The following is a 21,224-nucleotide window of genomic DNA, read 5'->3' as shown; positions in this document are numbered from 1 at the left end:
GCACATATGGGAGGCAACCAATTGATGTCTCTCTCTCACATAGATGTTTCTCTCTCTCTCTCTCTCTCTCTCTCTCTCTCTCTCTCTCTCTCTCTCTCTCTCTCTCTCCCTCCCTCCCTCCCTCCCTCCCTCCCTCCCTCTCTCTCTCCCTCCCTCCCTCCCTCCCTCTCTTTTTTTCCCCCTCCTTTCCTATTTCTCTAAAATCACCTCGGGAGCATTTTTTAAAAAAGAAAAGGATACCTTGTATTGAATAAGAAAATCAAAATGAAAATGGAATTTCAAAAGGAGAGCAGCTACCATCTTTTTCAATTATCTTTAAAACACATGCGGGAAAGCTTTTTATGCACAGGCACAGTCAGATGTGTGGATTTGTTTCATAGATGCACTTGTGTGTCTGTAAACGGCTATAATGCCTGTGAAGATGCAGAGGGAAAGATGGACAGCCAGTGCCCTTCATCCCATGCACACAGTAGGTGCTTAGTACCTGGTGAAGCACCTACTGTGTGCATGGGATGAAGGGCACTCCCATGCACACAGTAGGTGCTTAGTACCTGGTGACCTGACTTGGTTTCTCAGAGTGAGGGAGGGGGAAGAGAGTCTGCTACTGGGAGTATTAGTAATTGTAAAAATGTACTGATTCTTTATTAGAGGGAGAGAAATCCATCTGTTTGAGGGTAGTAGCTTGACTATGGCAGGTCACCGAAGGAAGGCACATTCCTGGGTCAGCAAGACCTGAGAGCACACTGACCACACACCTCAGAGCACATACACCCTTTCAGCCATGAGACCAAGAACTCATCAAATGAAACTAGCAGTAAATGGGCCTCCCTGGATGTCTGGATGTCACAGAACTCCACTCCTGGTTGCCCTGGCTATGCACAACCCTCCATGCCAGTGTTATTATAGCAAACGCAGGCACGTGCAGACAAAGAAAGAATAGGATTGAACAACACGTAATCTAGCCAACTCCATGCTGAAGGTAAACAAGGGATAGAGGTTGGGAGGGATTTGCCCATTTATTCTTTCAACAAAATGATTGGGCCCCTATTCTGCACCCAGCACTGTCCTAGGCTTTTGGACTACAAATAAAACATCAATGACTGCACTTGTGGGGCATACGCTGAGGCAGGAAAGGATGAAATCTTGAGTTTATGGTTCAGGGCTGCGGATCAAAGGGATTGTATTAGCCTGAAGACTTCCTAGATCCTATACGCCAGTAACAACCCCACTATCTTGGGGAGAAGTGAGTATAAAGAAAGAAACAAAGTGTTTCCTGCACCCACGTGTTCTTCTCTATCTTACCTGCCATGGAAGCAAACTCCCATCTCCAGGACAGGAGGTGGAAAAGCAGGAGGTGGAGTGGCAGCAGTGTGAGTTAGCTTGAGCTGTAGCCAATGTTGCAATTCTCTGTTGGGATAACACCCATCCTTGGCTGCCATCATGAAGTTGAAGCCTCCATGAAGCAGTTAGGATTAGTTCATAGGAGAGTCTGCAAACATCAAGAACTAACTCACGTTGAGTCTGCTCTGCCCATTCCTTCCCAGATAGCCTGTCTTCTTTCATTTTCACAGCAATCGGATGAGGCATTTTTGCTTCCATCTCACAGATGAAGAAACTGAGGCTGAGAGAGAGTAAGTGACTTGCATTGGGTCTGACTGACTGTATACAAAGTCTATGTCCTTTCTGTGTTGCTATGCTGCCCACTTCACTCAATACAACCCACTCATTTGTACATGAGTGTTAACCTGAGTCTAGCTGGCTCTGTACCTATCCCCAGGGAGGCATTGTAAGGGGTATGGAATTAAGGTGTGCAGTCTTTGGCTCTCCTGGGACTAACAGTTGAGGAGACAAAGGGGAAAAAAATACCCATGCAGTTTTTAGCAAACAATACTGACGTGCCACCACACCCAACTTATCCTGTACAAATCCCTGGGGGTCCCCGAATGTGCTATACCTTTGCACAAGTCTACAGTGCCTTCTTCTTCCTCCTCCCTCCATCCACCAAAATCCTCTTCATCTCCCAAGCGTCAGCTCCTTTAGAAGGTCCGTTAAACCCCCAGGCTGATCAGTTGCTTCTCTTCTATGTACCCCAACCCCCCAGTGCTTACCTCCACCAGGAAACATAATATCTCTAAGAAAGGGAATATCGGTGAGAACTTCAGGAGCCAGGGAACCCAGTGGAGAAGAGCCTGAGATGGGGAAATGAAAAAGAGAAAGGGGATGAAGGATGTATGCTGTGGTCCAGGGGCGGGGGTGCATCTATGAGTGGAAACTGATAGCCAGATAGCAGTAAAACAGAGAGGTCAGGATACTCAACACCCAATTTATCACAATGTTTTACTTTCATTTATTTTCTCTAGGAGCTCCCACCTCGGGAAGCATAGCTGATCACCACAGGAATGAGGTAGGTAGTAGATAATGTCATCCCCATCTGATGAAAGAAGAAACTAAGATGCTCTGAGAGGTTCAGGGAGCTGCTCAAGATCACGCAACATGAAGACCCCCAGGAAGCAGCCCCAAGTGGTTAAGATCTCACCCTCTAGTGTCAGGCCAAAAACAGCTCTCAGCTTCCTCTGGCCCTATGACCTTGAGCAAGAGACTAAACTTCTCCCTAAGACTCAGCTTCTCCATCTATAAAAGGGGATGAAAACTCTCTACTTCATAGAGTTGTTGGAACCATCAAATGATGATAGACCTTAGTCAGCCTGTGACATCTGTGACCACAACTTTATCCCACCCATCACTGCTGCTTTTGTTTCGTCTGAGTCGTCTGCAAAACCACGTGTGTGAAACTGGTCCCAGTTCTCCGGGTATATCAAGGTTTCCTCTGCACATGTGCTGGACAAGACAGCTTTGGACCCCAAGTTTCTGAGCTCTTGTCCAAATGCAAATCCTCTTCCTCACAAAGCCACCGACTTCACTTTTCCTTTCTAAGCTGTCAAGAAACGAAGGCCAGGGGCTGGCTTCACAGAATGGTTTGGGAAAAAATTAGTTTGCCTTCCTCAAAGGCCAAAGTTCACTGCTGAGATATTTAAAACTCTGCTGATGGCTTAAAATAAATATCACAATGGAGAGGTCAAAACAGCAGTGTGTTCTAACACATGACATTTGGGGTGGGGGGAAGCAAAAAATGTTAATGGATTTACCAAAATAATCTCAAGGTAAGACCTTTGAGATTTGATACCTTAGAAATGTCATATTATTTCAATTTTCTTTTGGTTCTTTTTAAGTTTGTTTTCCTCCTTGGAGGGCACTGAAAGGTCTGTCATCAAAAAGACGCAAGAAGTTTTCTCAAAAATAAAAAAATACGCATAATTGTATTTTTTAAATCAATGATAACAATTTTCAAATTTTTAAGTCAATTTTTTAAATCAATCATAACAATTTTTCCATGTTTAAATCCATTCTAATAATTGTTTCTTTAAGGGCTTAATGCAATTCCCAAATGCAAATAACTGATTCCTCCAAATGGAAGATGTAGTGAGTACCCAAGGGATGCCATGTTCTGGGCTGGGTATTTTAAATATTTCTTTCATCTTAATCCTCCCAGATGCTCAGTGAGGCAGGCAATGGAGACCTCAGCTACCTGCCCAGGAACATGGGGCCAATGAAGTGCACAGTCAGGATTAAGCCTAAGTCTTTTCTCCTGGCTCCATACTCTTTCCAGCATATTCCCAGAGCCCTCTACTCCATCCAGACCTATGAGAGCTAAACACCCCACATGATCAGGAAAGGCAACAGATGCAACCTTATAAACTGGAACTCATGGCCAGTATAAAGCAATAAAGGTGAAATGCAAGCAGTTCTAATACATACCCATAAACTCAAGAATATGTCCTCTTTCCCTGGCCTGCCTGGCAGAGCCTTCTTCCTCATCTCCAGCACTTCGCACCTTGCACTTCATGCTCTGTTGAACACCAGATCACATATACGGCCCAGCACTATCCATGCCTCCTGTCACTATGCCTTTGCAAATGCTGTTTCTTTTTCCACATGCTCTTCCTCCACAATACACTTGGAAAACTCCTATTCACCCATCAAAACCCTGCTGGAACATAATCTTTTGGAAGAAGTCTTTTTCTCTCTCTCCCACTCTTACACCCCATGGAATTCATCAGTTTCTTCTCGGTCCTTTCTCTATACCAGGTGCATGCTTTCATTTTTGTAATTAGCACAGTGTTTGGGTTTTTCTTCTTTTGGTTGGTTGGTCAGTGGTTGGTTGGTTGGTTGGTTGGTTGGTTGGTTCATTGGTTTGGCCAACAAATCTGTTCCCCTCACCAGAGTGACTTTCATGCAGGCAGGAGCTATTCCTTAATCCACTCCGTATCCCCCATGCCCAGCTCAGTGTCTGAGTCAAAACAAGCATCTAATTGAATTGAATGGAAATTGAAAATGAAAACAAATATCATGGAGCACCAGAAGAAAGGGAAGCAAGCGCTAATGTTGTGAAAGTCTATTACAGAGCAATCAACCAGACCATGTTTTCCTAATACAGATTACAGAACTGGCACAGAGACAGACGGGGAAGCAGTGGGGACTCTGACTCTCTGGACATCTGCTGGGCGTCTCATCTGATCAATCCTCGCCTTGCTGTGCTGACAATTTCATCTTTCAGAAGTCAGAGGAAACGGCGAGGGAAATGGTTGCTTGGCACCAAGTTCTGGCAACAAAGAAACACTGGTTGATGAGAAAGTGGTGGAATCTTTGGGAGAAAAATATCAGGCACGTAAGCTTAGAGTTACAGCACAGGAAAGGGGGAAAGCATTCATTAAACACCTACTGGATACTCCTACTTTACATGTGTTACTACATTTAATTCTCATAACAACCCTAGAAAGTGGGTATAAATCACTTCTATTTACAGAATAGGCAATAAAGAAAAACAGAAAATGGAGAAAGGTTAAAGTGACTTGCCCAAGGTCATATCACACATGTCTGTCTGCCTGCAAATCTCAAGTCTGACCTCACACTAAGCTGCTGAGTAAAAAGCAGGGCATTGCCTGACTGGCCACCTGGACTTGAAGAAAAAGGATGTCAATCAGTATAGCCTAGATAATGCTACAGTAACAACACACACACCCCAAAATCACAGAACTGTGACACAACGAAAGTTATTTCTTCGAGGTTGGGCAGCATTCTAGGGTAGCATCTGCTGTCTTTTGTGTGGTGGCCCAGCACTCATGGAACTCATGGACCCTCCATCTCAGCAGGGTTTGCCTCAGTTGCAGAAGAAAGCCCTGGAGGACCTCCACACCAGGGCTTTCTTCTCCAATGCCTAGAAGTAGCACACATCACTTCCACTCATGTGACCCAACCCAATGCCTAATGGGCACAGAGTACAATTCTCCACCAGGAAGGAGGAAGAACCAGAGAGGACCAGGCACCAAAAGTCCCTATGGCACCAGCCTCTGTCAAGTTGAGAAAGAAAGCTGCCTTGCGCAGCAATGGACACCTGATGAATCCTGCCTCTGTGTGCTCCCAAGAGAGAGGAGAGAACACGAAAACAAAAATTAATAACTACATAGCAGTTCTCGAAAGAAGAGAGAGGGCACACTCTTGACAGGAGAAATTGATTATGAAAGATGATTTCACAACCAAGAATCACCAAGCATGTGGGGAAGCTCAGTCCCCTATGAACAAGGTCCCGTGGCCACAAATCCAGAAGAAAATAAACTGCAAAATGGAAGGGGGTATTTATAACATAACTAGAGGCCCGATGCACAAATTCATGCATAGGTGGGGTCTGGCCCACCCGCCCCAATCGGGGCAGATGGGGCCGCCAGCTGGGGGGAGGGGCAGTGGGTGGTTGGTTGGCCAGCCCCGCCCCTGACCGGGATGGGGGGGCGATCAGGGGTGGGGCCGGCTGAGCCTGGTTGAATTTCCAGTCGAACGGTCAAGGGGACAATTTGCATTATTAGCCTTTTGTTATATAGGACTAGAGGCCCAGTGCACGAAATTGTGCACGGAGAGGGGGTCCCCCTCACCCCAGCCCAGCCTGCACCCTCTCCAATCTGGGACCCCCTCGGGAGATGTCCGACTGCCGGGATCGGACCTAAACTGGCAGTTGGACATCCCTCTCACAATCTGGGACCGCTGGCTCCTAACTGCCTGCCCCCCCTCCCCCCCGCCAGCCTGATCACCCCTAACCGCCTCTGCCTGCTGGCCTGATCACCCCTAACTGCCCCCCTTGCCTGCCCGATCACCCCCAACTGCCCCCCTCCCCCCGCGCTGGCCTGGTCACCCCCAACTGCGCCCCCTGCCAGCCTGGTCGCCCCACACATCCTGCTGTTCAGTCATTTGGTCATCCCTCACTAATCCCCTGCTGGCCTGGTCGCCCCACACAGCCTGTTGTTAGGTTGTCTGTCTGGTTGTTTCAGTCGTGATGGCCTCTGGCTTTATATATTAGGATACTGTGGACTGAGTGGCCTGCACAATAGGAATTTATTTCTCACAGTTCTGGGCTGGAAGTCCAAGATTCTTGGTGTGTCAGCTTAGTCTGTTTCTGGTGAGAGCCCCCTTCCTTGTTCAAAGACAGCAATCAGGTCTGTTTTCCTAATACAGACCACAGGCTTCTTGCTGTGTCCTCAGAAGGTGGAGACAGAAAGCTCTGGTCTCCTTCTCTTCTTATAAGACCACTGATCCCACAAGGAGGCTCCGTATTCATGACCTTATCTAAACCTGATCACCTCCCCAAGGGCTCACCTCCCAAAGGGCTAACCTCCTAATACCATAGCGGGTTAGCACTTCAATGTATGCATTTGGAGGAATCACATACATGCAGTCCATAACAGGGAGGCCCAGAGAAACTGTGTCTGCTTAACCCACATTTACCATTCCCAATGAGAAGGAGGATGAGGCATCAACAGCAATTGACAGGAATGTGCAAGAGCTTCCTAGATGCTCATATTTGAAAAGCTATGAGCAAAAGCTGGAACATGGGATACAAATAAGTGTGCCTTTGGAAATGCAAGCAAGGTAGCATGATAGAAAAAGTACTGAGCCTTTGCCACTGGGGGAAAGGATGTTCTCCATTTACACTAAAATCAGTTCATGTAATTCTGTATCATTAATAATATGAAAGCATGTGTACTGGGCGCTAGCAAGATTCTTACTCTCAGTTAGAAGCAATAGTTTGCAAATACTTATGATATCTGAATTCCTTGGACAATTTCTGATTACTTCTGCAACAAAGTGAAAAAACATGAGGGCCATTATAACATCAGATTTTATTTGGATGAAAATATCAAAATTCCTAAAGGCAAGAGAATAAGTACCCAGGTACAAATTATCTAGACGTACATCCTCCATTTCCTTCAGCAGAAGGGCTCACATACACTGAGCCCTTTTACAGTACCAGGCCCCATGATGAGCACCTTAAATATCTTATCCATTTCATGTCCACAGTAAGGGTTTTGACAAGGTAAGTTCTATTAGCCCCATTTTTCAGACAAGAAAACTGAGGTTCAGAGAGGTTAATTTCATTGCGTAAGTCCACAAATTTAGCAAGGAGCAGAACTTGAAGTCAGAGCCTTGCCTGCCTAACTCTAAAGACTACGCTTTTTTCACTACAAGGGATGGAAATTGGGGTAAACAAGCTACTAAAAAAAAATGGGAATACTGGTAGACCCTCTTCTTTATGATTCTTGAAGGAGCTTCTCTGAAGCTACCAAAGCCAGGCATGGTGCTGTGCTCAGTCCACATAGGTCCTTTGCCCCATTTGATAATTGATTACTGCCCCCAGTAGACCCAGCTCATTGATAGCCTTTAATTGAATCCATTCATCCACAATTACCACCTGAGCTCCATGAGCCAACAAAAGAAAGAATCTGTTCACCCAACTGACCTTGAGGCAGGCTCACCCTTGATCTCAATGCTCATCCAGATGGAGAAAAGTCCTCCAGGCCGTCACTGGAAAACTGAGGACACCCCCCCCCCCCCAGCTGGCAAGTTAGTATCACATGAGATGACTTTTGGAAAGCCATCAAGTTAATATCACATGAGATGAATGGAAGCAGATGGCAGGTGAAGTACCTGGAACAGCCTAAAGATACACTGGACCAATGTAGCAACTTCTATTTCCCACATTACTCCAAACAGCACATCTCTCAACCTGATTACCTCATGAGTCAAAGCGCCTCTTGCAAAGCTCCATATGCTCAACCTTGATTTTTAAATGAGTAGAAACCTAGGAGACAAAAAAAGTGATGAAGAGTCTTGGCTCAGAGTCAGCCAGACCTGGGTATGCATTCCAAATCCACCACACACCAGCTGTAGGACGTAAGCCATTAATGTCTCCACGCCTCCATCTCCAGACAAGGAATAAACAGAGCATATTCCTGTCATCCTGTGCTAAGTGAAGAAATACAGGTCAAGTCTTGTGCTAAGTGAAGAAATACAGGTCAAGACCCAGCACACAGTAGACACTCAATAAATGTTGGCTATTATTCCTAAGAAAGAAAACGTTTAGCTAGTCTACACATTTTATAGGTCAACATCAGTACTGAAAATAACTTTCTGCCATACCCTGAATCTTCCTCTCTTGATTGGTGTGCTTATGATTCTTGAATTTCAAGTGTCTCTTAATTAGTTACTTGGGGGGAGAGGTCTGTGGGTAATTAATGACCCCAGGATGCCTTTCTCTGCACCCTGCTTGACTCATGTTCTTCCTGGGGAAATCTCATCCACATTTACTCATTCCCTCAACAAATACTTATTAACCTTCTACTAATCACCAATTACTATGCTCTCTATATGGAACTAGGCACCTTGTATCCCACTCAGCTCCACTTAGATCTCAGGTACCTAAACTCAAAGGGCCCAAAACTCGACTTTCCATATTTCAAAACATGTTCTCCCCCTGCCTCCTTTCTTGGTCAATGGCTCTACCACACTGGAATCACCCCAGACTTCCTCTCCCTCCCTCACTCTGCACATCCAATTGATGCCCCGTTTTTGTGGATTGAGGTCTGTGCCTCTCCCATCCCATTTTTCCCCCTTCACGGCTGATTCCCACTCATCCCCAGCAGCTTCCACCATGGCCACACTTCTTCCAGTTTCCACCAGAACAGCCCCCACATGCAGGACAAAGTCATTTGAAACCTGACTGTGAATCTGCCACTTGCCTATGTAAAAACCTTCAAGGATTCACAAACCTCCAAAATAAAGTCTGCTCCTTAGTCAGGAAGGCCCATCATGATCTAGCCCTGCCTACTGACCCGGCCCTCTCTCTGGTCATTTCTCACACAAGCCTCTTCCCTTCAAATGCAGCAACCTACTGGCCATCCCCCCGTAAGCCCTTGCATGCATCCAAGCCTCTGAATATGCTGCTCCTTGTCTCACAATTCCCTTCCCACTCCTTGGCTGTCGAGCTGACATCTACTCATCCTCTTTCATGAGTTCAAATCCCCATCCTGGCCTTTTCTGATGCCTCCCCTCCCCCAGACCTTCCTCTGTGCTCTGACATTTTCCTCCTATCATAAGTAGAACACAGTCTTGTGATTTGTTTTTTGTTTTTTCTTCTTTCTCTATCCCTCCAAAACCAGATGGTCATCTCTTTGAGATAGAAATCCTGTCTGATTTGTTTCCAATGTCATACATGTTTTTAAGATAAAAGTCAAGACAAAAATAAAGTTTTTGCAACTGTGCTGATACCAGAAATTTCTGAAAGTAAATGTTTTATGAATACCAGGGGAATCATTATAATAATAATAAGGACAACAACTATTTCTAAGTGCTCAGTCTGACTAAACACTTTATAGTCTTAGCTCATTTAATCCTTTTAACTGCTCTATAAGGAGGTACTATTTTTGTTCTCTCTTTTTTGGGGGCGGAGGGGAATGAAAGCTCTCTCTCTCTCTCTTTCTTTCTCTCTCTCTCTCTCTCTCTCACAGGGTTTTGGAGTCTGAAAGACACAGTCCTAATGTGGTCCAGTCATTGACCTTCTATATAGCCTCCTGGCAGTTCACCTTGCCTCCATTTGTTTTTTTATCTCTGGAATGAGGATTTATTATGATAATTTAAAAATACTATTTATAAAATTATTGGCTCATCATAGATGCTCAATGTTAATGTCTCTTTCCACAAACAATGACCCCTGGCAACTTGACCAAATTCTGACTCCTTAGGAACATTATTAAATTCTTATACAGAGAAGTAGACCTCTGGTTGGCTGGCTCCACTCTGGCTTACCAATAGCCCAGCTCTGAGCCTCTCTCATCCTCGCCACCAGCCCTCCACAGCCCCCACCAACACTAGCTTCATGAATAAGGTGGGTCTCAGGGCAAGTGACCCGGGATGGGGCTAGAGGGAGCATAACTCCTATACAGTGTACTCGATAATTTTTAAAAAGTGGAAAGCTTAGCAGTTTGGCTTTGGGTCGTGAAGCACATGAGAAAGTGCTTCATGTGTATTTCTGTCACCCACAGCAGGAAGACCACGTCCAATGTCACGGATGCAGGTGTGGAAGCCCCTGACAGAGTGGGAATTTGCCACGATAGGGTTTAAAGGGCAGCCTGTTGGCCTGGTGACACTGAGGCTGTCTTCCCATCAGCTCCGCCTTCGCCCACTTCCACCACCCTCCCCTCCTCTCACCCGGAATACATTGACATTTCAAAATGTATTGATTACAGGAGCAGACTCGGTTTGGGCAGGGGAGGGGAGAGAAATGGATTGATTCTATTATTTGTTGGAGGGGGGGAAATAAACAAGGGTGCTTTTGTTTGGAGGACAAAACCAAAATTATTGGTTGAATGGGACTGAATTAAGCACTTAAAGTTCAGTCTTTCCAGAGTGCTGACAATGCAGGTGGCGATCAATATGGAAACAATCTGCACCGTGGGGAACCCGGCCCGGTTATTAACAACTAATTATACCAAATATTCTGCAGGATTCGGTTGTTCTCTGAAAGGCTGTGATACAGCAGGACTCGTCAGCAATGTCAGGTTCAGGAAGGGATTCGGTTCCCAGAACAGCAAGCCCACAGCTAGGATCAAGGAACTCCCACAGACCTCTGCTCCGTGGAGCCCACTTCACAGTCTGCCACTCACCAAGCAGGGTAGGGGCAGCCCACACATTTTTATCTGCATTTTCAAGTATGACTACCAGCAGCCAGACTGATACTGCACCAGGAGCACCAGTACAGCCACACCAGCTGTTAAATAAATGAAATCTTTCCATACTAGTTGGTCAACAGCTGCCCTTGGGACCTCCCAGACCCCTACCCCTCATGATCTAAGAACTGAAGAGTCGACACCTGGCATAGGAAGAGGTCTCCAGAACATGCCCCAGTATCCATTCTGATGAGTCAGTGCTCATGCCCGACAGGTGGTCAAAAATCTGAGTATGACCCTGACTACAGACAATGGCTTTCAGCCAGTCACCAGCAGCCATCTACAAACCCAGATACCTTCCTTTGAGGGAGAGGGTACTTAGTGAGAATAAATAAAATCACACACAAAATATATATACATGTATACAAACATACATACATATACACACATATATAGTTGTGTATACATATATAGTAATATGTGTAGCTACATATACAGCTATATATAGTTGTGTATACATATATAGTTATATGGCTACATGCATAGTTACATATAATAATGTACATATTATGTACAGTTTTACATATTCAGATAGATGTATAGTTTATTTAAACCTGGTGTGTTTTGGAGATATTTCCATGTTACACATATAAATTTATCTAATCTTTTTAACAGCTGCACGGCACTCAATCATATGGATGTACCATCACTTAGCCACTCCTACTTTTTCACTAGTATAAACAATGCTGTAATAAACATCCTGAACATATGTCATTCCACGTACATCTGAACATTTCCGTACGGTAGATTCCAAGACGTGGAATTGCTGAATCATTGAAAATGTGCCTTCCTAAAATTGATAGATATGCCAAACTCTTTATACATTCTTTTATATGCAAACGACAGCAGCATGGGCCCCTTTTACCTGGATGGCTTTGCAGGAGTCAGCCCCCCTCAAAGTGCTCTCTGGTCTAGTTGAAGAGCCTGGTTGTGATGTGATGTGTTCATCTGCATTTAAAAGTCAGAGTCCACCAAGCGTGTTCTCATCTGCACTGGCACACGTTTGCCCACAAAGAGGCAGAGGGACTCCTCATTGCTATTTCTAGCCAACAGGTTATTCCAGATGCCCCCAAAAGCCTCCACTCGGTTGGGTTGTCTGAGAATAGCAAACAGCAAGTTTGCCTGCAGAGCCTGGGAGAATGACACTCTCGACAATTCAGCGTAGGAAATGTCACCCAGGCCCTGAAGCTGCTCTGCTTGTGTCTAGAGCCACAGGAAGTTCCTTTGAGAGTTCTTCCAACTTCTGGCCACACCTTGCCTGGGATGTTACCAAGCAGCTGATGAAAAGCAGCTGCCAGTCTGTGACCCTCTAACACAGGACCTCAGACCCAGCACAAAGGGCTAAGTGGAAAACAGATGCTAGTCCACCTCCCTACCTCCCACCTTCCCATAACAAAACCTTCTGGGCCTGGGAGGGGGCAGAGGAGAGAGAAGTATTGTCCACGGTAAAAGCGTCCCCCAGCTCGGTCTGCCAAAATGCCATGCTACACAAGCAATTTTATTCATGCCACAAAGGACTTGAGGGAGCTTTTGAGAAGGGACATAACATAATAAAATTGGAAAATGTAATTAAAAGACAAAGCCAGGGAAAATATATATGGGATAGGACATGAAGGCCAAGGGGAAAAGCATCTATGCAAGCCACTAGGTTTTGCACAGTTTTTAAGCATAGGAACTCCAGCTGGACTCCAAGCTCCCTGGTGACCAAAGGAAAAAAAAAAAAAAGGAATGGGGAGATTTTAGTTGAGTTAGTATCCAGCCCAGCCAGCATGGCTCAGTGGTTGAGCATCAACCTATGAACCAGGAGTCATGGTTCGATTCCCGGTCAGGGCACATACCCAGGTTGCAGGTTCAATGCCCAGTGTGGGTGGTGCATGAGGTAGAAGATCAATGATTCTCTCATCGTTGATGTTTCTATCTCTCTCTCCCTCTCCCTTCTTCTTTGAAATCAATAAAAATAATTTTTAAGTTAGTATCCAGATTCGAAATGTGCATGAAGAAAATCCCCACATTTAGACTTTAAGAATAACTGCAAAGAGGAAAATAGGATATAAAGATGACACCATTCTCAATTTCTCAGAACAGTTCTGTTTCTCTTTTAAACACGGGTCCCAGCAGCTGACCAGAGCGCCCCTCCACCCAGCCTGGCAAGACCTTTCTGAGCTGACCTGAGGCTCGGTGCCCTTTCTTAAGCCCTCCTCCACCCCCTCCTACTCCTCTCAGCTGCTTCCTGCCCATCCCCCCTTGGGGTGCAGCCAAGATCCCCCCACACAACCCTCCAAGGTCCCAGCTCTCTAGCGAACACAGCCCTTCTCTTCCCTGGGCACCTAGATAACCAGGTTTGTTTCAGGAGGATATGGGAGGAGGCTACTCTATTTTTTCTACACCAGAGACCACGATTAGCATTTTCTTTCCCCCACACCTTTTTTACTTGGTAACTGTTAAACATTAGAAAATATATAAAAATCCAGATCTGCCACTTTTTACAAATCAAGCCAAAAAAAAAAAATTTAAGTAGGTAACACGGCATCTCCTCTTAGCTGGAGCTGAGAACCGGTTGCCTCCTTACAGAGAGAAAGGCACCTCCAATCTGCCACAGTCCTCACCCTCTATTGTTTACACCCAACCCACTTCCTTCATCATGTTTACAAAACCCAGTCGAGACAACAAATACTTAAACTTAACAAAGGAGAGAGAGAGAGAAGGAGAATGAAGTGAGCAAAACTGACCCAAAAGACCTGAATTCGGACCCATGACTTAGCCATCCATCTTCTAGATTCACAAAATGAGGGGTCAGACACTGAAGGAGAAATTCTTTCCACCTCTGACAACATTCCTCCTTCTGAGGGGCAGAGGCCCTGCTTCCCAGGGTGGGGGGATTTGCTGACATCTTCAGACCATGGCAATTGTGATAAAGGGGTCAAGAGAGGGGCCCTGTGTGAGGGGGCCATGTCACTTTATTTTCTGCTTGAAATGTCTCACTTGCCAGTGCCTTCACCACCCCAACCCTGGGGTTTTGCCAGCATATTAGGCTCGGGTAGCTACAAAGATGAACTGCGGACACAGAGTCAATAGATTAGTTTTACAAGCAGAAACACAAACAAAACAAAGGCCAAAAAAATTTTATTTTAATCTCTTGCTCTCCTTACAATAAATTGTATGAAACCAGTAGCCTGTTTATCAGAGGCTGGAGCCCAGGTGTGTCCCGGAAGCCAAGCCTCGAGCGCCATCTACGTGCAGAGGGCAGCACTGCAGGCGCTGATCCTTGAGCTGCTCCTCCCAACTCCTGCAGACCCTTCCATCCCTTCCTTAATCCCTTCTCAGGCTGCCTGAAGGTCTCAGTGGAAGCGATATACTATAGCGGGGAGCCAGGGGCTTTGCAGTCACACCCTGCCACTTCATTAACTGTGTGGTCTTGGGCAATTTGTTTACTTATCTGCAAAGTGGAGATAATCACGCCATCTTACTGGGTGATTGGAACACTAAGAAAAACTACGTAATCTGGCATATAACATGGAGTCCATAAACTTTTATCCTCTTCCCCCACTGCACCGAAAATTTACTCAGCCAAAGACAAATAACTCCCCGGGGTTTGTTTTGTTCATCTGTAAACGGGGGATGGGACCCTGGGAGGATGGTTGGAAGCGGACAGAACGTAACCAATATATACAACTCCTGGCTCACAATGAGTGCTCAGCCATTAATAAGGGGAAGGGAAGGAACTGTAAATCTGGCCCTGATCAGTTACAGGCACTGAGGTTATACAAACACATGAGACAGTTATAAAGATAAATAAGACAGTCTTGTAGCAAGAGAGCCAAGTGTAAATAATAATCCAAGGTCATAAATTAGATGTATAAACAAAGTGCATGTCGATACAGATCTCCAGGCTACATCAATTACCTCACCTACTCCTCATACACCCCCTGCAACCAAGGATTGTCACCCCAACTCAGGGATGAGCCAGGGGCGGCTCAGGGAGGGTAAGGGGACGTAGCCTGGACTTATGCTGTTCATGTCCCCACCTCCTCTTTGCTTCTAGTTTAGATCTGACCCATTCCCCAAAATGGATTACTCATCTCTGCCACTGAAGCAGAAAAAGCTTGAAATCGGACTCTTGCTTCCCTCTCTCCCATCCCCTGCCCCAGTACTCTATGGGCCTAAAGTCTGGGCTATTCCAGTTCTCCGTATCTCTCCCACACAGCCCCCTCTTTATGTCTCCACTCTTCTCTCTCTAGTTAGACCTCCTTCACTCCACCCCTGCAGAAGCCTATCAGGGCTCTCTCTTTGTCAGCTCTTCTCCCTCCAGTCCCTCCCGCAGTGGCTCCCAGGAGGATTTCAGCAAATCTAGTTGCAAGTCTAACCTCTCTGGGCTGCTCACCTTCCTCCAGGAAGCTTTTCCAACTACACTGCCCACAGCATCTCTGCTTTCCCTCAACACAGACAGGTTGTTGACAACTCTGCCTGCACATTAAAATAACCGGGGAAGCTTACACATTGTTCAACAGTAAGCACATGACGCCATTTGCCATCGGGGAAATGCAAATCCAAACCACATTGAGATACCACTTCACACCCACTAGAATAGATATGGAGTAATTGCAACCCTCTACTTCGGAAAACAAAGCTGGCAGTTCTTCAAAAGATTAAGCACAGAGTTAACCATATGACATATCAATTCCATTATGTATAATATCCATGTAAAAACTATACACATGCACAGCTGGCATAGCTCAGTGGTTGAGCGTCGACCTATGTATGAACCAGCAGGTCAAATTTCGATTCCTGATCAGGGCACATGCCCTGGTTGTGGGCTCAATCCCCAGTAGGGGGCGTGCAGGAGGCAGCCGATCAATGATTCTCATCATTCATGTTTCTCTCTCTCTCTCTTCCTCTTTCTGAAATCAATAAAAACATATTTTTTAAAAAATAACTATACAGCCGAAACCGGTTTGGCTCAGTGGATAGAGCGTCGGCCTGAGAACTGAAGGGTCCCGGGTTCGATTCCGGTCAAGGGCATGTACCTTGGTTGTGGGCACATCCCCAGTGGGAGGTGTGCAGGAGGCAGCTGATCGATGTTTCTCTCTCATCGATGTTTCTAGCTCTCTATCCCTCTCCCTTCCTCTCTGTAAAATATCAATAAAAAATATATAAAAAATAAAAATAAAAATAAAATAACTCTATACAGCCTTGGCTGGTGTGTCTCAGTTGGTTGCATGTCATCCCACGCACCCAAAGGTCACCGGTTCAATTCCCAGTCAGGACACGTGCCCAGGTTACTGGCTCTATCCCTGGTTGGGGTGCAAGCAGGAGACAGCAGATCAATGTTTCTCTCTCTCCCTCTTCCTTCTTCTCTCTCTAAAATAAATTTTTAAAACAAAATTTTTAAAAAACTATATACAGATGTTCATAACAGCATGATTCATAATGCCCAATCCTCCTCCATTAAAATCCCTGGGGGTGGGGCCCAGGAATCTGCCAGCATGTTTAACATATGTCCTTTATGAGACATCCTGAAGGTTGAAAAGCACTGACCTACAGAATCTAATTCATCCAAGGTCTGGGTCACAGTCAACACGATTTTACAGCCTGGATCTGTGGTATCTCTGATTCATTTTTCATCTTTCCTGCATCAACACCTGCTGCTCCAGGCAACAGAAATGATCTCTCCCTTCCCCTTCATTTGGCTCCTCCAACTGGCCTCCAGGGCTCCACTCTGGTGCCACCTCCGGTAGCAAGCCATCCCAGGCTCCCAACCTCCTACAATTGCACTTACTATAACCCAGTGGTTTTCAACCAGGGGTAATTGTGCTTCCCAGGGGACACTTGGCAAATCCGGAGCTATTTTTAATTGTCACAACTGGGGTTGGGTGAGACTACTGTCTAGTAGGTAGAGTCCACAGATGCTGTTAAATATCCTGCAATAGACAGGACAGTCTCCCCTCAACGCCCCCTTCCACACACACACACAACAAAGAATTATCCAGCCCAAGTGCCAGTAGTACTGACACTGAGAAACCCTGCAGTAGCCTATTGTCATGTGAGGTCCTCAACTGCAGGGAATGTGTAAGATTCAACCATGTAAGCTCAGAACCAGCTATAGAGCCCGACACACAATAGGTGTTCAGTAAATGTTAGTGGAATGGACCATCTGTACACCTCATCTGGCATTTGGGTGTTCACTTATTCCCCACCTTATTCAGGAAAAGAATTGTAGCTGCTGACAAAAAAACAAACAAACAAACAAACAAACAAACAAAACAAAACAAAAACACCACACCTATGCAACAGAACAGGATAAAATAAATGAGGTTGTTTTAGGAGAAAAAGAAGATAAAGCCATAGGTGGGTTGGGATCAGGTAAGCATCGGGAACAGTGATTCCAGTCCCAGGTAGGCATGAGCTGACATTTGACTTTGAGCTTCCTGTGGGCCACAGCAAAGAGGGAAACATGAGATTCATGGCATTCAGCCAATGAAAATACCCAGTGGCTCAAGGAAAGCACAGCTTTCTCTGATGCAGTGACATGACAGGCACAGGAATTGGGGAGGAGAAGGCAACCCTCTGAATAGCATCAACACACCAGGAGTCTTTCATGACTATTTCTTATAACTTTCTCTGAGTTACTCTGACCTCATTCTCTTTGCCATGAAACCTGGTAGTTCCTCCCCCCTCAATGAGTTTGGACTTGGCCATGTGACTTTCTTTGATCAATGGGATGAGGACAGATATGGTGGAAGCAGGAGACATAGATGGGTTTGTGCAGCTGGATGTGCTTTCTTTCATCTCTGCCATCACATGAGAAGGACATGCCTGGCTACCCCCTAGTCCAAACAAGCTGAGAGATATGTGGAGCCCAGCTGACTCAAGTTACCCCACCAACATGAAACCTGTAGCACAACCACCCAGCTGAGCCCAGCCTGGCTCAGCAAATCCCAGTTGCGTGAGCAAGCCCAGCTGAGTCCAGCAGAGCCTCCCCTGCCATCTCCTTCAATGCACAATCTGAGTACATGTCCACTGTTACGGACCACTGAGTATGGGGAAGGTTTGTTATGTGGCATCATTCTGGCACTAGCTAACTAACACATCTCCCAAGTGCAAAGTGAAGGGATAAACAAACATAAGCATTCTTTTTCAGGACTAAGATGGGGCGAATGAGTCCACGTTAGGTTTTCCAACTGAACTAGATAGTAACTCCTTGATGTTGGAACACAGGTCCCCCTAAGTGGCCACCACAGACCTGGGTACTTAAAGACACTTGATGCAAATGTGTCCATCGGTATTTGAGTGGGAACATAAGCAATCAGGGCATTTCAGCACAACGCTGAAATGAACCAAAGTCAAAATGCTTGCAAAACTGGACAATCAATTGATTGAGTTAGACAGTCTATAGGTTCAGATGCTCTAAATGCCCTGTCAGATCAGACCCACCAGAGGACCTAAAATAGACAGGGCGGTGACAGGTTTTCTAGGCTTGGCCCTCACGTGGTAGGCACCCTCCTGCATATGCCTGGGTTCTTTCTGGCCACCTCAGACCCCTCAGAAATGGGTCCAAAAACTCTCTTCATCTCCCATTCTTGCACATGGCTCCACTTCCAACTCAGAGCGACCCTTCACGTACTTCCCTCCATTGGGTAACTGGCCTCGGATCTCTAGCTTGAGCACTCAGATATTAAAAGGCTCAGCCCCATCTATACTTTCATTTTCTCAACTCCTCATGTAACAAAATGGTTAAAGGCATGGGCTACGTGCGGAGTTGGTTGATCCTGGGTTTCTACCGCAGCTCTGCCACGTGTGAGCTGTGTGACTTTGGGAAGGCACTCAACCTCTCTGAGCCTTGGTTGTCTTAACTGTACAATGGACGGAACATTTACCTGCCTTAGGGCTGTTGTTAGGTTTGAAAAAGGTATGGCATATAAAGTACTCAGCATAGCCCCTGGCACACAGTCGGTGTTTAATAAATGTGAACTATCTTCATTTGGCTTTGAACTCGGAGAGTAGACTGGTCAGACAGAGTTTCTATGGATTGGAATGGAAAAGTCTTGTGCCACAGACAGACCTGCTGGTGGCAGGAGTAAGGTCAGATACGCCACCCCCGGGTGGCGGTGAGGGCAGCGGGCTGCCTCCCTGCCATGTATGGCACACTGGCAGGTCACTTATGGTCCAGGCAGCTTTACATAAACACCTTCGCAACAGCTTCCACTTTCATGTTGAAGACTGTTCTCAGCAAAGGCCCTTTGTCACCTCTGGGAACCATTTCAGCAGCTGGATCTGTGTGCTACAGTCACAATGCTGGGTTTCCTCTCCCACCAGCCTGACGGGCCAACGGTACAGATCCTATTGTTTCTTCACTAAACTGACAGCTGGTCAGCTATGCAAGAGTACATTAGTAGAGACTGGTGCAGGAGCAAAAACGAAAGGAAGAGGCACCCTAGCCGGTGGTTCAGTGGTTGGAGCATCGGCCTGTGCTCCAAAAGGTCACGGGTTTGATTTCTAGTCAAGGGCACGTACCTTGGTTGCAGGTTCAATCCCAGACCCTGGTTGGGCACCTGCGGGAAGCAACTCATCAATGTGTCTCTCACATCGATGTTCCTCTCTCTTACCCCTTCCCTCCCTCCCTTCCACTCTCTCTGAAAAAAAAAAATCAATGGAAAAAATATCCTTGGGTGAGGATTGACCAAAAAAAAAGAGGCAAGAGAACTAAAAAAGAGAGAGAGAGAGAGAGAGAGAGAGAGAGAGAGAGAGAGAGAGAGAGAGAAGAAAGGTTTTGAACAGGGGTCAGATTATTGATGGAGTGTACAGTGGCCTCCCATTGCCTGGTCTGAATGTCCCTCCTAGGAGGGATGGAGCTGTGCAAACCATTGCCCAAAGCAGCAACAAGAGCAGGAGAAGGCTGAAGCTGACACGATCCAGCAGAGAGCAGAGTGGGACAGGAAGAGGAAGATGAAGGTCACGCTGGAGCGAAGCTGGAGTGGAAACATGGTTCAAAGTCTTGGCCCTCCCGCCCCTGGTCCCGGTGGAGAAACACATGATGATTTTGATACCAGGATACTTGAGGTAAGAAATGTTTTCAATATGACAGCAAAGAGGGAAGAAAGAGATCAGTCCATGTCCTGGTTGCTGTGGGGAATGGCAAAGGAGCCACAGGTTTTGCCACTGGAAAAGCCACTGCACCGGGGGATGCTTCCAGAAAAGCAAAGAACAGAGCAGTTCACTCTTTGCATGATACGGAACACTACAAAGACCGTGTAATATTCCATGGGATCTCTTTAACATTTAATAGGACACATATCAAGATGAAGAAACCACCCAGAGGCCATGGCCTCTGCTGCCACCCGGCCTCATCACCGTCTGCCCCTCACTGGCATGGAAGACAGGTGCGCCAAGGTCTCGGGGTCCCTCTCATGCTCACCTCACCTGGGCCTCCTCCACGAGCTCTCGCACCAGGAAACCCACCAACAGCTGGCTGGGAATAGTGTCTGCGTTGTAAAGTCCAAGGGGAGTGCCGCCCTCTGCCCAGCGTGGCCACTCGCTGAAGGGGGCTTAGAGAAAGGACCCGGAGCCAGAACAGCCAATTGGACTGGGAGGAGGTGAGGACCACCCAGGAACAAGGTGCTCCATACGGTCAGGTTTAAGGAGAGCCCCAGCTGAGCTTCCCTGGGCCTCATCCACCATAGTGCCGGGCGGGCCAGCACCGGGAGGAGGCTCAGCTTTCACGCCTTGGAATGTCAGGGTGTGTGTGTGTGTGTGTGTGTGTGTGTGTGTGTGTGTGTGTTAAGGGAAGAATTTTAAAAAAAGTATTCCATGTTTGTACCCCATGGAGTTGAAACTTCTTCCCAAATTACCTGCCATTTATTATCTATATTATGCTAAGAGCTAACCCCATCTAACAGGTAGGGAAACTGAGGCTGAAAAAGATAAAGTAACATTCCCAAAGGACTCCAGCTAAAAAACTATCCGAGTGAAGATTCAAGCCTGTCTCCCTCCGCCCCCCAGGCCTGGCTCTTGCCCTACATTGAGCTGTTTCCCCCATATCATGGCCCCCTGCCTCAGTTTGCAGACATCCCCTGGGCCTCCTCAATTCCACTTTGCAGGCCTAGCCCCAGCCTGTTAAGT

At 46.4% G+C, this 21,224-nt stretch overlaps 1 pseudogene across 1 annotated transcript in view; it reads left to right on the top strand.

Moving 5' to 3' along the window:
- Nucleotides 1-20,584, top strand: part of LOC308252704 (small ribosomal subunit protein uS5m-like) — a 43,650-nt pseudogene extending 23,066 nt beyond the window's left edge. The window contains exon 2 of the transcript in view: nt 19,911-20,584. The product of the transcript in view is annotated as a small ribosomal subunit protein uS5m-like (transcript). The remainder of the gene's footprint in view (nt 1-19,910) is intronic.
- The last annotated feature ends 640 nt before the right edge of the window (nt 20,585-21,224 follow it).

The sequence above is a fragment of the Plecotus auritus genome, assembly GCF_963455305.1.
Source record: "Plecotus auritus genome assembly, chromosome: 7".
Lineage (NCBI taxonomy): Eukaryota > Metazoa > Chordata > Mammalia > Chiroptera > Vespertilionidae > Plecotus > Plecotus auritus.
This window is presented reverse-complemented; position numbering and strand designations above follow the sequence as displayed.